Source organism: Meles meles, chromosome 21 (assembly GCF_922984935.1).
Source record: "Meles meles chromosome 21, mMelMel3.1 paternal haplotype, whole genome shotgun sequence".
NCBI lineage: Eukaryota > Metazoa > Chordata > Mammalia > Carnivora > Mustelidae > Meles > Meles meles.
The window spans coordinates 10365492-10379405 of NC_060086.1; the positions used below are offsets into that span (position 1 = coordinate 10365492).

The 13914-nt window shown below is 44.9% G+C and overlaps 1 protein-coding gene across 11 annotated transcripts in view; it reads right to left on the reverse strand.

The window, feature by feature from the left end:
* The window catches only part of LOC123934047 (transmembrane protein 225B-like), a 31319-nt gene extending 22505 nt beyond the window's left edge, over positions 1-8814 (reverse strand). For 7 of the 11 annotated variants that reach the window (XM_045993925.1, XM_045993929.1, XM_045993927.1 and 4 more), the window contains exons 1-2: positions 8536-8814; positions 8124-8282 (exon numbers count right to left, since the gene is read on the reverse strand). The gene's annotated coding sequence lies outside the window, so the exon portion shown is untranslated. Of the gene's footprint in view, positions 1-4221; positions 4298-4689; positions 4826-8123; positions 8283-8535 lie in introns of all 11 variants that reach the window. The other 4 variants (XM_045993923.1, XM_045993922.1, XM_045993924.1 and 1 more) reach the window with 4 other exon arrangements.
* Between the last annotated feature and the right edge of the window lie 5100 nt (positions 8815-13914).

Below are 13914 nucleotides of genomic sequence, written 5' to 3' on the forward strand. Positions count from 1 at the left end.
ATATTTTTTGTTGGCCCAGCACATCTGCTTTATCCACTCGTCCACTGATGGACACTTAGGCTGCTTCCACGTCTTGGCTACTGTACCTAATGCTGCAGTGAACGTAGGGGTGCAGGTAGCTTTCCGAGACAGTGCTTTCATTGCCTGCAGATAAATACTCAGAAGTGGAACTGACAGATATGTAGTTCTCTTGGTAGGTCACCAGTTTACATCCTCACCAACACGTGTTACTTCTTGTCTTTTACGCAATAACCATTCTAGCAGTGTGACTGATTACTGGCTTAATGTTTTTACAAGCGCTTGTACATGTGTTTTACTGTTTCTCTTACATGTCACACAATCTGCAAACAGTTGGAGAACACCAGCTCGGTCTAAAAAGTTAGGTAACTTAAAAAGAAAGATAAAGACACCGATCAAGTCTAAATACTAGCTAGGCAGGCCAATTCTTTTTAGCAAGATACCATAATGAACTGGTACTATGAATTCAAGTCACTCACTGTGCACGGTCCCGACAGAACTTTCTGTGGTTATACAGCTGTTCCACATCTGCACTGTCCAATACAGTAGCCAGTGGCCACATGTGGCTACTGACCACTTGAAATGTGGCCAGTGCAACTGAGCAGCTGAACTTTTAATGGTATTTAATTTTAAATTAAATCTTTTTTTAAAAAATGGAAAGATCAATAGCCTTGGAATGCCTCCATTTGGACTTGGATTTGGAATACTTCATGAAGCAGGAGACGTGCCTTCTGTGGTTGGTTTGGGCAAATATTAAACTCAGGGTTTCTTCTACATCTCCCTGGCCTGGCCCGTCTTTCCAGCTTCATTCCCCTCTCCTCCCCTATACAAAGCCTCCTCTCCTTTCTGTTGGGCCATGCTATTTGTTCTCTCCCAACATGTGAAGGCTTAGTATCCTAGAGGATGAGCTTTTTATGTGGCCCACTGCCGGAGAACTGACAGCTGGCCCGACATCTTCAAGAATGTAAATCCTACAGCTCTCAGGCCCTGTTCAATACCACTCTCTCCATTAAGCTGGAGGTGATCCTTCTCCTACAACTCTCGAGTCCTTCTCTTTACCAGTCCTGTGACACTTGAGTCGTTCACATTTATCTTACTGAGCACCAACAACATGCCACGTACAGTTCAAGGTGCCGAGATACAGCAGGGGGCAAACAGGCAAAAACTCTGCCCTCTAAGGTCTTTCATTACAGTAAGGGAGCCGAGTAGTAAACCCTCATAATCACATACTACTAGAGGATACAAGTGGTACAGAGACAAAAGCAAGAATAGAGAGCCAGAGGGAGGGAGTGGGCAGAAGGGTTGTAATTTTACACCCTACGGTCAAAGGAGGACTAAGAAAATGACACTGAAGCAAAGACTCGAAGGAGATAAGGGTTTCTGGGAAAGAGCATTACACATGGAAGAAACAGCAAGTGCAAAGGACCGGGGTCTTCAAAGAGTCAAGTATGACTAGAACGCAATGAGCATGGGAAAAAGTAGTGAGAAATGAGGTCAGAGACATAGAAAGGAATCAGAGAACATAGGACCCGATAGGCTATTGTAAGAGGTGTGCTTTTATGAGGTGAGACAGGAAGCCTTAGGAGGCTTGTGACCAAAGGAAGACCAAGACCTGACATTTTAACAGGATCACGTTGCCGGCTATAATAAGTATATAAGTAGAGAGTATATAGTAATAAGTATATAGTATATAATAATAAGTATATAGTATATAAGTAGGGAGGCAAAAGCAGAGGCAGGACAACCAGCCAGGAAGCCACTGCCATGATCCAGATGAGGGATAATGGCACCCTGGACCAAAATGGTGGCAGAGAAGGTGTGGTAAGTGCTAGGATTCTGGAAAAACGTGGTGATGATGGTATGGACAGGATTTTTCTCTGTGGGTTGAGTAGCTGGAGGGATTGTGTCCCCTTCTCCTGAAATGGAGGATATTTATGACAGGCGACAGCATCTTCAATAATCTAAAAAGGTGTTTCTAAGTGGCTCTCATACCCTAAGTCTCTTGAGATCATATGTCTCAAATGTGCTCCTCCCTCTGGCGTATGAGTATTGGTTTTACTGTTCTTTGCAACTCTCCTCTAGCTTTAGCGTTTTCAAAATATAAAGGGAACGGGTGACAATGAGCAGTAACTCCCTTTTCTGCCCCCACATCCACTTGGTAAATAAGTACTATTGCTTCTACCTACAACACACTCCTTGGTTTTTGTCCCTATCCTCCTATTATCACTAGCAACAGCCTAAGTCGGATCCTAATCACCTCTCACCTCCCATACCACACTCAACAAATCATATTCTCTCCCCTGATACACAATGCTCACTGGCTAGCTGCCTATTAAGAAAAGCTGACATAACATACTTCAATATCTACCAAACGAAAGCTAAGCTCCCTGGCTTGGCATTCCTTTCCCACAGTTCTACTTCACTCTTCCTCACAGACTCACCTTCTATCACATCTCCTCTGTGCTCCAGTCAATGTGAACAGTTTCCTGGCCATGCATATCCCCTCCCACGTCCTTCTCCTCCACCTATCAAAATCCTATTCAACCTTCCAGACCCCAGACCCCCCTTCCTGAAACCTAACCCTACCCTAATCCCAGCTGGAAGAGAGCTCACCCTTCAATCTCTAAAGCATTTGCTTTTTGCCTCCTTCATAGAATTTAACCACATCGTCCTGGGACCTCTCCTTGGAAGTATTTTCAGTTGTGTGTGTTCCCTTCAATTTATATTGAAAGTATCTCTAGATTAAAAGATGTCTTCCGGGGCACCTGGGTGGCTCAGTGGGTTGAGGCCTCTGCCTTTGGCTCAGGTCATGATCTCGGGGTCCTGGGATTGAGCCCTGCATTGGACTCTCTGCTCCACGGGGAGCCTGCTTCCCCCTCTCTCTGCCTGCCTCTGCCTGCTTATGATCTCTGTCTGTCAAATAAATAAATAAAACCTTTTTAAAAACAATAATAAAATAAAAGATGTCTTCCGGGGCGCCTGGGTGGCTCAGTGGGTTAAAGCCTCTGCCTTTGGCTCAAGTCATGATCTCAGGGTCCTGAGATCGAGCCCCACATCAGGCTCTCTGCTCAGCAGGGAACCTGCTTCCCTTTCTCTCTGCCTGCCTCTCTGCCTACTTGTGATCTCTGTCTGTCAAATGAATAAATAAAATCTTAAAAAAAAAAAAAATGATGTGGGGTGCCTGGATGGCTCAGCGGGGTAAAGCCTCTGCCTTCAGCTCAGGTCATGATCCCAGGGTCCTGGGATTGAGCCCCGCATCGGGCTCTCTGCTTAGCTGGGAGCCTGCTTCCGTCTCTCTCTCTCTCTCTCTCTGCCTGCCTCTCTGCCTACTTGTAATCTCTGTCAAATAAATAAATCTTTAAAAAAAAAAAAAATGATGTCTTCCATTTCTTTGTCTCCAAGCCCAGTACTATGTAAAGAACCCTGCACACAATTCGGCGCTTCAAAATGCTCCTAATTAGGGCGCCTGAATGGCTCAGTTGGTTAAGCATCTACCTTTGGCTCAGGTCATGATCTCTGCATCCCAGAATCTGGCCCCACATCAAGCTCCCTGCTCATCAGGGAGCCTGCTCCTCTCCTCCCCCCTCATCATCTCTCTTGCTATCTCTCTCTCTCTCTCTCAAATAAATAAAATCTTCAAAAAAAACAAACAAAACTGAAAAAATGCTCCTGATTATCTCCTAGCAATCCAGAGAAGAATCGTTAAGTCACTGAGGGGCCCAAACAGACCATTTGTAAAACGTCTTCAGGACTGAGGCTCAAACAGAATTCAGAGAGATGTATCTCCTCATGGGTCAGAGCCACTTACAGAAAAAATATCAAAAACTTGGGATTTGAACACTGGTAGAGAGTAGGACCTTCTGGAATGCCTCAGCAGACAGTAGCCAGACTGAGACAGACCTTGAGAAGCCCAAGAAGAGAGCAGTTGTCCCCTGAAATAAACAAATCAAATGTGTCCCTGTGAACAGAGTTTTTTTTTTTAAAAAAAAAAAAGAGTTTCTTCACTGATCTGCTTCTAATTTAAAGGGAAGGGGGGAAAGTAGTTCTTCTAACCCTAACTACAAAGCTGTGGGATCCCAAGTATATTTACTTCTAACAGCAGAAGAAATGAGCATTACTTATTGTACTGGGTCCAAAAGTGCCGTTTCCCTGCCCCACCCCCCACCGATTCATGTCCACCTGGAACCTCAGATATGACCTTACTTGGAAGTGGAGTCTTTGCAGAGTTAAGATGAGGTCAGAATGGATTCGGGTGGGCCCTAAATCCAATGACTGCCATCTATAGAAGAGAAACGAGAGGAAGATTCAGACATGGAAACACACAGGAAAGAAAGCCATTGGACAAGTGAGGCAGCCTTAAGCGAAGGAGCACCAGGGATTGCTGGGAACCACCAGAAGCTGGGAACAGCCAAGGAGGGATTCTATCCTAGAGCCTTCAGAGGCAGCACAGCCTTCATGGATTTCTAGTTTGCAAAAAACTAGAAGAGAATACAGTTCTGCTGTATGAAGCCATGAAGTTGTGGTAATTCGTTACAGAAGCCCTAGGAAACGAATACACTCCCTGTTTGATTTAGCCAATCAGCAAACGTACATCCCACCTACTACATGCAAGATACCAGTAGAGGGCTTATAAAGGTGCTTCAAAGCACAATCAGGAAGGACAACCCCTACCTAGGTGAACTGGAGATGGTAGGCTCAAAGAATGACGTTGAGCTGGATCTTGAACTATGATCAGGATCAACAAGATGAAGAGTATTCCAGGCAAAGTAACAGCATCTGCAAAAGCTCAGCAACATGGAGGGGAACACTAAGTTTAAGGAATAATTAAAAAAAAAAAAAGAAAACCTCCATGTAAGTGAAATATATGGCCCATGTGGGCAGGAAGCCAGAGATACAGCAGAAAAATAGAGGAGAACCAGATGAGGTGCCTGGGAGGCTCAATCAGTTGGCTGTCTGACTCGATTTCAGCTCAGGTCATGATCCTGGGGTCATGAGATTCGAGCCCACACTGGGCTCTTCACTGAGCACAGAGTCTGCTCAGGATGCTGCCCCCTCCTCCCACTTACGCTTTCTCTTTCTCTCAAGAGAGGAAGGAAGGAAGGAAAATAGGAAAAGGGCAGAGCCAGATATGAAGAAGCATATATGCCACACCCAGGGCTTTGGACAGAGACTGACTTGATCAAATTTGTTTCCAGGGAAATTCATTCTGGCAGCAGATGGAGGATAGCCTAGAGTAGGGGACATGGCCAATAGCACAGGGATGTGTGAACGCTCCAAGAAAACTAGAATGGGTCTAAAGTGAGGAAATGGCAGTCACAGACAACAGAATCAGGCCTTTCTGAGGAAACACTGATGGGATTTGGTGGTAGTTGACTGAATACGGAGGGAAGGAGAATAGTAGAGTACAGCTCCAAATTTTCCAGCTTGGGAAAACCAGTTACTACAATTAACCAAGGTAGTCACTGGAAGGTAGGGAGGTGGGGGCCTGGCAGAAAACAAGGAGCTCCAAAGTACACCCATGAACATCTAGTATCCAGGACCCAGCTGGCAGCAAGAGCAGAAGCAAGCAGTTAAGAGAGGTCCTGAGAGGGGATAGGATCACCCACAGGAGTGAAAAAAAGGGGGCTAAGAACAGTCTTGGGAGAAAAACCAATGTTTAAAAACAGATGGAGAAACAGGAGTGGGGAAGGCCCGAGAAGGCAAGAGGAAGACCAGAAGAAAAGAGAAGAGTACTTCCAAAACCAAAGAACATGATGTGCAAGGAATAGCGATCACATCAACAAAAAAATAGTTATAATGGGCCAAAAAATTAAAGCTTATAAAAGGTGTCCAGTGGATTCCTCAGCTAAGCCACTGGCAACTTGGCTTTGATCAATTCTGATGAGGCAGAAGCAGTGCCTGCGTTCCAAAAGCAAAAGCAACTAGTGACGATTTTTTTAAGGGGTATGACAGTGACGGGAACGAGGGCGATTGTCCCCAATTCCTCCCTAATGCTCAATCAACCACCAGGTCCTTGGGTTTTCATGTAAATGTCTCTTGCATCTGTTTGTTTCCTTCCTCACAGTCCAAGTCTGTTTCATAAACTTCACGGAGGAGGCTGCCGTGCATGGGACGCTGGGATATGTGGCGTTTGGATAGGCAGAGAATGTAGGGGACAGCAATGCACATGAGAAAAAGGACACAAAGGCACAACGGTGGAGAGTGCAGGGTCTGTGGCATTACTTTGTGTAGACACACCAGTCTTGCTGGGTTTGTTTTGGGGAACACACAGGAAAGATTTCAAGGTGGGTTGAGGCCACACTGCAGAGGACCCTGGATGCCAGGTTATGGAGTATGGACTGAATGCAGTGGGCACTGTGAACCAACATGAGTAAATGAGTATTTTAGAAGGTGAGTCCAGGCACTTGGCCTTTTAGAAAGACTAGTAACAGGGGCGCCTGGGTGGCTCAGTGGGTTAAAGCCTCTGCCTTCAGCTCGGGTCATGATCCCAGGGTCCTGGGATCGAGCCCCACATCGGGCTCTCTGCTCAGCAGAGAGCCTGCTTCCCTCCTCTCTCTGCCTGCCTCTCTGCTTACTTGTGATCTCTGTCTGTGAAATAAATAAAATAAAATAAATAAAATCTTTAAAAAAAAAAAAAAAGAAAGAAAGACTAGTAACAGGGAGCCTATGGTAAGCATCTATCCCCTCTCATTTAAAATTTGACTCCTTTCGGGGCTCCTGGGTGGCTCAGTGGGTTAAAGACTCTGCCTTCGGCTCAGCTCATGGTCTCGGGGTCCTGGGATTGGCCCCGCATCGGGCTCTCTGCTCAGTGGGGAACCTGCTTCCTCCTCTCTGCCTGCCTCTCTGCCTGCTTGTGATCTCTGTCTGTCAAATAAATAATTTTTTTAAAAAATCTTAAAAAAAAAAAAAACTTGACTCCTTTCTGGAACACCTGGGTGGCTCAGTCAGATAAGCGTCCGACTCTTGATCTCAGTTCGGGTCATGATCTCAGGGTCGTGAGATCGAGCCCCATGTCGGGTTCCATGCTGGGCATGGAGCCTGCTTAGGATTCTCTCCCTCTCCCTCTGCTCCTCCACTCACTCACTTGCTCTCTCTAAATAAATAAATAAATACAACAATAGTATACTACTTAAAAGAGAAATGCCAACTTCATACCTTTCTTACTCTAAATTCTTTCAAGGCCAGACTTCTGACTTTCTAAGATTTCCAGGGCCAAAACCCAGTCTACGGGGATCTCCTCTTGCAAACTTTTACAGTTTACTGTCCCAAAGCCCCTCACAGGTAACTATTCCAACTCTTAAGTTTGCGGGTGAGTAGGGGTTTGGTTTTCTTCCAACTTAGTCCCAACACCTTATACTAAGAGCTCAATTAATACCTGTCAAGTTAAAAAATTAGTCTGAAAACACAGTTTTTACAAATAAATGTGTAAAAGAAAATCTCCCCCAAAATAAGCCATCTCAGAGTCTTTATCTAAGCCTTTGTCACGCAATTAAATAATCTTTTTTTTTAATGGCTATGCCACTTAATGTTGGGATGGATGGCAGGATGAAATAAAAATGTTTGCTACTCAGGGGAAAAATGTTGATACTAATAGCTTAACCTCATTTTCCATCAGCATCTACTGTACTCCACAGGCAAAGCACCCTCTCGGAGTTTACACCTCAGGTGGTAAATGTATCTTCCCTAAGGATGAAGGAGAGCTTGGGTAAGATGAGCGGAGAAGCCCACTCTTCTCCTGGTACTTCAGGTATGGGACACACTTGGCTGAGTTCATTCATTCATTTATTCACACATTTCCTGAGCTTCTCCGAAAGCCAAGCAAGTTGGCTGGTGCTGGAATGACAGATCCTCCAAGACTTAGTGCGAGGATAGTACTGCTGAGGCAGGTCTGCTCCACACAGTCAAGAGAGGAAACTTTGGTTACAGGCTTTATTTACAGGTAATAGAGCCCTGAGGTTAAAAAAATAAAATAAAAAAAGGACGTGGGGGAGTAGTTTTCCACCAGACCAATTCTAAGTGTAAAGTTAATCGTGGCCATCTGATCCGAGGCCGCGGCTGGAAGGACAAAGTTTAGACAAAGAAAGCCAGCTAGGTCAGCTCCTCACCCTTGCTCTTTCGGGGATCCTGCTGGGAGGATGGGTACAGGGACTCCGGGGTTATCTGCTCAGGCAGCTTCTCCATGGGCTGGATCCAATCCCCGGTGCTGCTCCAAAGACAAGACCTCTAAAATTTCTTCAGAGCGCGGCACAACGGATGGGCAGTCACTGCGGGAAAGGGAGGGAGAAGAGGGTAGATGTAGGGGAAACCGCAAGTGAAGCTTTTCCAGGAGAGGGTCCCACTTCTCTCTCCCCTGGCTGGCTGGGCCCCGGAGTCGGGGGGGCGCGGTCCTGCCTGAGGCCCCACCCCCACGCCACCTGGGTCCCCTCGGCGCGAGCCCCACTTCCGCCGCAGGACCGCGCTTCTCCCCTAGCGACAGCGCAGGCCCCGCAGCTCCCGGTCCCGGACCTCGATACTCACTGGCGCAACCGCTCCGTAGCAGCGTCGACCACGGTCCCCAGGCACGACTGGAAACTCGGGCTCCCCCGTGCGCACTTCCGGGTCCCGTCTAGGCAGCTCGGAGGTCTCCTCTCGATCGCGAGTTCTCAGGGGCCGCTGGGGAGCTGGGCCCAGCGCGGCTTGGGATCGCGTCTCTTTCGGGCCCCCAAGGAGGCATTGAGGGAGATGGGGCTAGATTTCCCTATTTGCCCTTCATCGCCCATGTGGACCTAGCGTCTAAATTGGTTGCTTACTTCTTTCTCACCCCTACTGTCCCGTATGCACCCCCATTTGCCTACTCCCTTGACCCCTGCGGTTTTACCACCCATCCCCACCTCCCTTCTTCCGAATCACAAGGCGGGGATGCCCCTGCTGGGAGGAAATCCCTTATCTTTACCCGCAGTCCAGCCTGTCTTCTCCCTATGCTTCAACCCAACTGGTGTTTCCCCTACACTATTCCAGTACCCCCTAACTGGGCCTGGAGTAAGTAAGTAAGCAGGCCTAACATATAGGTATCCATGGGCTAAAAGAGGGAGAAGAGCCTTAGAAATAGGATCAAGATTTCGAATACCCTACTGTGCCTAGATAAGTTTGCCAGAGGTATATTTGATATGTTGATGCAGGAAAAATGTTAGGGAAATGAATTGTTCCTGATAGGGTTATATCCTGCTAAACTCAGAAACAACAGTTACCACCTATGGAGTAAAATGGCGTCTCATTAATTTTCACAACAATCCCATGAAATTCGTACTTTTTCACAATTTTAGGTGCCCCAAACTGCAGACTCAGTAAGTAAAGGCAGCCTTTAGACCCCTGGCCAGTTCAAACCAGAGCCTGGGGAAGGACAAAGGCTAGACTAGGTGGAGATTTGTAATTGGAGCAAGTGTGGGGGGAAAAAAAGACAGACACTGTCATTATGCCCAAGTTGTAAATTTATAAACATGAATGGATTACAAATATGAGGTCAACCATTTTCTAAAAGTGAAGAGTGTGGGGGCGCCTGGGTGACTCAGTTGTTAAGCGACTGCCTTCAGCTCAGGTCGTGATCCCAAAGTCCTGGGATGAGCCCTGCATGGAGCCCCACATCAGGCTCCCTGCTCAGCAGAAATCCTTTTCCCTCTCCACTCCCCCTGCTTGTGTTCCCTCTCTCGCTGTGTCCCTGCCAAATAAATAAAATCTTAAAAAAATAAAAGTGAAGAGTGTGAACAGAATGCATCAGCAAAATGAAAAATTCCCGTATTTATTTTCTCATTGACTTGTACAGTGCAAGGTTGAAATCATCTTTCCAGTCTCAGATTAAACACTGGTTCATTCATGCACCCATATTTTGAAGGGAGTGTAAGATGTGATCCCAAAGGGTACAAATCTTAGCAAAAAGAGATGTCAAGGTTTGCTGACTCCAGTAAAGAGCGCCTATGGGGAGGCAGTTCCTACCAGTCTAGGATTCCTGATGACCTCTCAAGCCATATTTAAGTTCTCCAAACCCAGGGTATCCCTCCCTGGACAATGCTAGTCCTGCACTGCTAAATGCTTGCTCCTTAATTTGCTTTTTTTTTTTAGACTTCATGTTCTCACTGGTTTTTATAGTGATGTTTATATTTGTAATTTTTTGGCAGTTAATTTATGACCAGTACCTTTTCTATTACTTGGTTTAATTTTCATGCAATTATTAATCATCATATGGACAAGGAAACCAGAGGCTAAAATGTCCAAAGTCACACAGCTAGTAAACAGCAAAGTTGAAACACAGATATGTCCAATTCCAAAGTCATTGCTCTGACTAATGTTGTCTTCATTACTTAGTAGATGGTTTAACTGTGCCCACAGGTTAGCACTGAATATCACACAGCATCTGGCAACTGTATTACCGAATGAATGAAAGGATAGTTGAGGTCACATTTTCAGATGTGGAAATCCCATTGTGCTTTGCTGTTATGACATCCAAGGGGCCTCCTTTAAACTTCATTCTTTTTTTTTTTTTTTAAAGATTTTATTTATTTACTTGACAGACAGAGATCACAAGCAGGCAGAGAGGCAGGCAGAGAGAGAGGGGGAAGCAGGCTCCCCGCTGAGCAGAGAGCCCGATGCGGGGCCCGATCCCAGAACCCTGAGATCATGACCTGAGCTAAAGGCAGAGGCTTAACCCACTGAGCCACCCAGGTGCCCCTAAACTTCATTCTTAAATTTCCTCAGTTGCCCACTACTTCCTAGGGTGAGCCATTCCTCCAGAGAGCTTACTACATTGAAGATGCCAAACTCTTTTATCTGGAGGCCTTCTGACATGCTCTTTTGCCTGAAATACTCTCCCTGCTCCTCTTCCAGTGGTCCCCATCTCTCTAGTCTACCATCTATCCACTCTCTTGCTCAAGTCAAAATCTAGTTATCAAACTTGATTTTCCCATTACCCACCCTGTTCACTGCTATGATTTAATCAGAAGTGATAGGAAATCTAATACATGTCCATCAATCAGCAAGTTCCAGTTAGCAGGGGAAAAGAGCACATTCTGGCCATTGAGAAATGGAAATGTGTATAGTGATGGGAGCTAGGATAGCTTGACAGGAGGTTAAGAATTTGGGAGCTCTGACCTGTGGCATGTCATTGTCAAAATTATCTAAGCCTGTTTCAGGAGCAGGATTTCTGACTTGCTCCCCAAAGATACGGGGAGTGCTTTCTCCTAGTACTCCAGACAGCTCTGGAAGCATTCAGATTAACTGCAAACTGGTAATAGTCAACCACTGAGGATATAACCGGGAATGAAGAGCTATCAAAGAAAACTTCTCTGGGTTCTGGGATGTGTCTAATACCAACATCATGATGATGGAAAGCCTGGAGTCAGGCCTGACTTGGGCCATTAACTTGCTGAGTGACACTAGCAGATTCTTCAACCTCTCTACGCTTCAGTTCCTCTGTAAAATGGAGCTAGTTCCCTTGCAGAGTTGCAAGAATTAAGTCTGACCATGAATATACATACATACGCATGTAGGTAGGTGGACAGAAAAAAGATAAATCTGCTTGGGGTGCCTGGGTGGCTCAGTGGGTTGAAGCCTCTGCCTTCGGCTCGGGTCATGTTTCCAGGGTCCTGGGATCGAGCCCCGCATCAGGCTTTCTGCTTGGTGGGGAGCCTGCTTCCTCCTCTCTCTGCCTGCCTCTCTGCCTACTTGTGATCTCTGTCTGTCAAATAAATAAGTACGCCTGGGTGGCTCGGTGGTTTGGGCCGCTGCCTTCGGCTCGGGTCATGGTCTCAGGGTCCTGGGATCGAGTCCCGCATCGGGCTCTCTGCTCGGCGGGGAGCCTGCTTCCCTCTCACTCTCTCTGCTTGCCTCTCTGCCTACTTGTGATCTCTCTCTGTCAAGTAAATAAATAAAATCTTTAAAAAAAAATAATAAAAATAAAAATAAAAATCTTTTAAAAAAAGAAGATAAATCTGGTAGACCTCAACTATTAGATCTCTTCCTTCCTCAATCTTCAAGATTAAAAGACTAAAAATACAAACTCATATTATATTGGACTGATTAAATATCACAAGTTTAAAGAGGCAAGTTAATTGTCCTCCAGAATTATTTTGGTTTCTCATTTTTTAAAATGTGTTTTACTTATTTAAAACACACACACACATATATTCTGCCTAGTTCTACTGAAATCTCAAACTATTTATGTGCCAACAAAATCCTAACTGAACAATTCTTAAAACCCTAAACATTCCAATGGACTTTGTTCCCGAAGTCTGTGGAAGAGCAAGCTTTGTATCAGTATGAAAGAGAGTGATCTATTCTTCTGAAGCGGGTTTCTGGAAGGAAGTGAGTCACAGCCAGGAAGGTGATTCCGTGATTTCCAAATGCTTCTGGTTGAGGCCTTAAGATATTTTTTGAAACAAATTCTGAGTATCAAACACACCTTTATTCAAGTGGAAGTACAAAAGCACATTCCTAAACCAAATGCATACATGTGATTTTTACATATTCTGTTATTTAGGGATTAATCTGTTTCATAATCACCAGAAGTGACCATTGGTCTCTGTACATAAGGGCATACACATTCATAAACAAGGGGAAAAAACATGCATTTTTCATTTGCTTTTACATTTATATCAATTCATTTAGATCTCTACTTTGCCCTGATAAGATCCTATGCTTGCTGATGGCTAAGAGGCAAAATACGGTGGTAGAACTATCTTAGAGCTTAGCCATAAGAGGATTATAGAATAAGCAATAAATTGTTATATATTTGTTGAGGATCCCTAGTAAATATTATAACATCTGAACTACGAAGGCCTCACTTGCTTGGAATGACAGTAAGACTTTTAAGTGACATCTTATTCACAAAATGTTATGAAACTTAAGATGGAAAAATATAATAAAATGCTCTAACATCATCTAAACAATCACGAATTCTTGGCGAGTTGTTGACAGGGACCCTGAACTCTGGACATCCTGACATCTGTGATCACTTTTATCAATCAAAAAACCAAGTTCTTGGCCCGCAGACTCATAAAATGCAGAAAATGTGATGATGAACAAACAATTATACACAAAGCCCCCACACTTCAAATACTGTCCTGGACTGATGGGAGAGGGGGCCAAAAATCCAAACAGATAAAGAAGCAATCGTAGCGGTTAAAATTATATCAGGAATACCTGCCACTCTTGAAATTCTCTCTCCAGAGAGATTACAGAAGAATAGCAGTATCTTTTTTGAAAAGCTGCATTCCCTTATGAAGGTCTCTGACTTTTCTGTATATGTTCTTTTATTTTGCCCCTATCAAAAGCAGACCTGAGCATTTTGCTGGCCTTCAACAGAAGTATATAAAATAATTCTAAACCTTGACATGCAGAATAGGTGCTGAATGAATGTAGCTAGACCACCAGGAGTCTTGTGGGCTCCCTGATGTCCTTATCTCTTTTACAGGGCTGTGGATGCAGACAAGGCAGCTAAGAACTTGGGTGTCATTTGAAAATGTTTAGCTGCCTGCCACAAACAGAGCAGAGATGGAATCCTTCAAACGCACGGGTGGACAGGATGTGGAATTCCAATTCTTTTTAAAGGTAGATGCTTCACTTTAGGAAAGAAGACACCAGAACACGAACATCAAGTAGGGACGGCATACCTGCTGGTGAGACGCTTAAAACTAGAAAACCATCATTTGACGGTACTAAGAAAATGGAGAAATTAACAGGAATCCAAGTGTTGTGCCTGGAAAGGAACAGGAAAGTAGGATGCTCAGGAAACAGCAGACCTAAGAGTCTGTTTTGGAGAGAACCTGGGGTGAGAACAGCAGAGATAGCTAAATGAGCTGTTTTCAGAGCTAACTTTCCAGAAGTTAATTATGTCTTTACATTGGTATATTAACAATATCCTAGAGA